This window comes from Montipora foliosa, chromosome 7 (genome assembly GCF_036669935.1).
Source record: "Montipora foliosa isolate CH-2021 chromosome 7, ASM3666993v2, whole genome shotgun sequence".
In the NCBI taxonomy this organism is placed as follows: domain Eukaryota; kingdom Metazoa; phylum Cnidaria; class Anthozoa; order Scleractinia; family Acroporidae; genus Montipora; species Montipora foliosa.
The window spans coordinates 367,424-372,423 of record NC_090875.1 but is presented as its reverse complement, the minus strand read 5'-3'; the positions used below and the strand labels follow the sequence as shown (position 1 = coordinate 372,423).

Here is a 5,000-nt window from a genome sequence, read left to right as displayed (position 1 = left end):
TTCATGGAATAATAATAATAATTATTATTATTATTATAATAATTATTATTATTATTATTATCATAAAAAAAATAAAATAATAACTTTATTTCCATGATAAAAATATTTACAAACATTAAAATATCTCCAAAAGGTAAGAACTATAAATTCACAAGCAATCAAGCATTTCTCCGTTTTAAAACTTCAAAAAAAAAAAAAAAAAAAGAAAATAATAATAATAATGATAATAATAATAACAAACTTCATTGAGCACTCTTTCATACAAACTTGAATCTTACATGTATCTGGTAAAAATAAATAAAAATAACAATGACAATAATAAAACTCAAATCAAATTAAAAATTCAAATGCCGGCGGTGGCGACATTAATCCGGCAATCGTCAAGAGAGTCTCCTATATTCCGGAAAGGTACTCGGGACCCTCTTACGCACGCATGTACTGATCTTATTATTATCATTATAATTATTATTATCATTATCCCAGAGCAAGCATGGCCAGGCTTTACTTAGCAAGGAATGAGGGCAGAAGAGGACTGAAATCAGTGGAGGAAACAATAAGATTAAGATCAGAAAAGTCAAGTCAACTTTATTTAAGGCAGGGTAGCCCAGTCAGCCATGGCTACAATTATTGGCTCAGGAATGGATACATGTACATGAAGAAGAAACTGCAAAGCATCAGGCACTAACAACTTGATGGAGGGAGGTTATCATAGAAAAACAAGCCAGTCAACCACAAAATGCAGAATGTATAAATAGAGAGACAAAACTATATTTCACATTCTCCATTTGTGTAGCAAACTTGCACAATGTGAATGTAGTTCTAAAGAGACATGACAAAGTAGCTCAAATAATACACTAAAATCTATGTAAAAAATATTATCTCTCATACTCAAGGAATTGGTATGACCATGTTGAGAAGAAAGTGGCAGAAAATAGCAAAGCAAAGATACTTTTGGATTTCTCTAAACAAACAGATCATTGTTATACAGGCACAAAGAGCCGATATTGTTTTCAAAGACAATTAAGATCTAAATCACACATGGGTCATTAAGCCTACAAATAACTTTTTTGCTATAAGCCTGTCATGTGTCAGGCCAGGCCACGGCACCTCATTTTCATTGTCTCGTTTTTCTTTTTTTCTTTTTTTTTTCTTTTTTAAAAGTGGTTAGGGTGAGGGTTAAGGTTCAAATCTTTTGCATTGCCCGTAGCCGGACAGGAAGATCCTTCTTTTTCGTGTTTTAACGTCAGGCCTGAAACTATTTCTGCTCTAGCATGATCGGAATCCCGTGTAAGATCTTATGGGGTAAAATCACTTAACATTACATGTATGTCAATACAGTGCAGACCAGAAATATGTGGGAAGACACCACTGTTGTTGTTCAAATTATTCTTCAGTCATATTCGGAAGAATTTCAAAAAAAATCTTTCAAGATTCCATTCAAATGTTTGATATTTTAGAACTTTCTTTAGACCAATGTACAAAAAACAGTATTTAAAATTAAAGCTTTGAAATATTCACATGCACATATTTTCTGTATCTAAATGAGGGTTGAAGATGAACTAGAAATAAATCTTTTTCCCAGTTCCATAACGTCCTCTGTTTCGGATACAGCATTTTTGAATTTCCGAATTTTTACCTTGCGTGACCCCAGGATACAGAGCTGATTGAAAAACTTGTCTCTTTCTATGATTCTCAGACATTTGTGGATTTCAAGTACATTACGAGAGGTGTTCATACACATGTATTTTATCAGAAACCCACAAGGGTTGAAACGTGTGACGGCCCCCTGTGTGCTGGGGAACAAGCTTCATCTGAATAATTATTCAATTTGCTAATTACCATATTTGGAACAACAAGAGCAAGGGGTTTCCAAATATGGTACTTAGCACTGAAACATTCAACCAATCAGTTCGCACTTAATATTCGGAAGCTGTGAACGTGCGTTACACGTTTCATGTTGGCAGTGTGGCCCAGTGGTTAGGGCGCTTGCCTTGAGATCGGGAGATCCCGGGTTCAAGACCTGCTCTGACCATTTGGTGAATTTGATCCTGGTAGTCCCTGGTTCAACTTCCCAGCTGCACTTGTAAATAGCCAACTGGCTTGCCTCTGGCCAGTTGGGATTCTTAACAGTTGCTGTTGTTCTGTTCTGTCGTTTCGTTGTGTTTCATTGGCCCTGAAAAGCCCCCATGGGGAGTGGTCAATTAAGCATGTATTGTATTGTTTCAACCCTTATGGGTTTCTGATTTAAGGAAGCACATTTGCGGAAAAGTGAACTCCAGGTGTTTTCGTTGATTACTGGCCACCATATTGGTGGACCACGGACGGTCTACCAACATGGCAGCATTGTGTGAAATGCTTCGGGAAATTGATAACTCAAAAACGATGTACCACACAGACCTGACAATTGGAGAAACGGTTTATATATTTGTCTTGAAATCATTTCAAGTTGTTGGCTTCTTTTATTGAACGGTTTTGAATTTGCTTTTTGTTGCATGACAATGAAAACAATCAAAACATGCGCACACTGCCCAATACTGTTTTGACAATACTGTTGCTTTCGTTTGCCATTCTATTGAGAATTCTTATGTTTTTGCTTTCTTTGTTTGTCATTCTAGTTGAGCAAAATACATTTGTATATGTTTCAGCTTTTGTTTGTGCATAGGCAATAACGTTAGTTATGGAAGTCACGATAAGAAATGTAATTTGAGGCCCTAAAATTCACTGTAAAACTGGTCATAAAATCTTATCAGTCCCATGAAAACACAAACAACATGCATTTGGGGAACAGTATCCTTGTTGATTCCACAGCACATGTACATTGCAGTGTTATTTAATTTAAATCAATGCACCTGTAAAAATACAGTTTTACTTTGCATCATATCAGAAGACCCTGATCAGCCTGTCTGGTCAGACTGATCGTTTGCCAGTCAAAACCTCAAGTTTACCGGACAAATGTCTGATGACCGGCGCTTTTTTGCAGGCTTGGTCATAAATGTACATGCATCAATACCTACATGTAGACATGGAAGAGTACATGAGAAGAAAAAGGAGAAAGTGGAGAAGTACATGTACTGTACTAAGACTGGGCAAGGGAGATTCAAAGATTGTGGAACACCTCATGATCAGCAAAAGTATTACCGGTTGTACAGTAGGAGAATTGGGAGCTGTGGCAAAACAGTACTGGAGAAGGAGTTGAAAAAGCTGGATATCAAGAAGGAAGTACCGGTAGTAGCAGAGTACAATTTTAGCTGCCCCACTGGGATCAGCAAGGATACCAAGGAGAGTATTGGATATCTCAGGGTAGAGGTTCAAATGGGATACCAATACAGAAACTGGCTGTCACAGAGCTGAGAAAATCAACAATGAAAGTAATAATAATAATAATAATAATGATGATGATGATGATGTATTGATACCATTGACATTGATTTTGAGGAAGAGTAAAGCAGGGTACGAATTAAGAAAGGGGTATGTTACCGTGAATCAGTTGTTCTTTATGGATGACCTTTAACCGTATGGAAACAATGAAAAACAGCGGAATTCCTTGATCAATACAGTATGTGTATTTAGCTAGGATATTGGAATGAAGTTTAGCATTGAAAAATGTGGGGTTTTGGACTTTTGGTCACTAAACAGGGAAAGTTAGAAGAAAGCAGGGGAAAAACATTACCGAATTATCAGCCGATGACGCAGATAGACAAAAATAAAGTGTACATTAAATGCCTCAGGGTTTTTGAAGCAGACAACATGAAACATACAGAAATGAAAGATATAGTCAGAAAAGAGTACTTCATATCATAAATTGCCCGGCATCTCATTTTCATTGTCTCGTTTTTCTTTTTCTTTTTTTTTCTGTTTTAAAAGTGGTTAGGGTGAGGGTTAAGGTTCAAATCTTTTGCATTGCCCGTAGAAGGACAAGAAGATCCTTCTTTTTCGTGTTTTAACATCAGACCTGAAACAATTTCTGCTCTAGCATGATCGGAATCCCGTGTAAGATCTTATGGGGTAAAATCACTTAACATTATTTCAATATTCAAGTGGGAAGACACCACTGTTGTTGTTCAAATTATTCTTCAGTCATATTCGGTGGAATTTCAAAAAAAATCTTTCAAGATTCCATTCAAATGTCTGATATTTTAGAACTTTCTTCAGACCAATGTACAAAAAACAGTATTTAAAATTAAACATTTGAAATATTCACATGCACATATTTTCCGTATCTAAATGAGGGTTGATTCAAGGTGAACTAGTAATTATAAATCTTTTTCCCAATTCCGTAACGTCCTTTGTTTCGGATAGAGCATTTTTGAATTTCCAAATTTTTACCTTGCGTGGCACCAGGATACAGAGCTGGTTGAAAAACATGTCTCTTTCTATGATTCTCAGACATTTGTGGATTTCAAGTACATTACGAGATGTGTTCATACACATGTATTTTATCAGAAACCCATAAGGGTTGAAACGTGAAACGGCCCCTTGTGTGCTGGGAAACAAGCTTCATCTGAATAATAATTATTATTCAATTTCCTAAGTACCATATTTGGAACAACAAGAGCGAGGGGTTTCCAAATATGGTACTTAGCACTGAAACATTCAACCAATCAGTTCGCACTTAATATTCGGAAGATGTGAACGCACGTTACACGTTTCATGTTGGCAGTGTGGCCAAGTGGTTAGGGCGCTTGCCTTGAGACCCGGAGATCCCGGGTTCATGACCTGCTCTGACCATTTGGTGAATTTGATCCTGGTTTGCCTCCAGCCAGTTGGGATTCTTAACAGTTGTTGTTGTTCTGTTCTGTCGTTTCATTGTGTTTCATTGGCCCTGAAAAGCCCCCATGGGGAGTGGTCAATTAAGCATGTATTGTATGTTTCGACCCTTATGGGTTTCTGATTTAAGTAAGCGCTTTTGCGGCAAAGTGAAATCCAGGGGTTAATTTTCGTTGATTACTGGCCGCCATATTGGTGGACCACGGACGGTCTTCCAACATGTCAGCATCGTG

The 5,000-nt window shown here is 37.0% G+C and overlaps 1 long non-coding RNA gene across 1 annotated transcript in view; it reads right to left on the bottom strand.

Moving 5' to 3' along the window:
- Positions 1-5,000, bottom strand: part of LOC138009499 (uncharacterized) — a 23,230-nt gene that overhangs the window by 14,575 nt on the left and 3,655 nt on the right. The window lies entirely within an intron of this gene.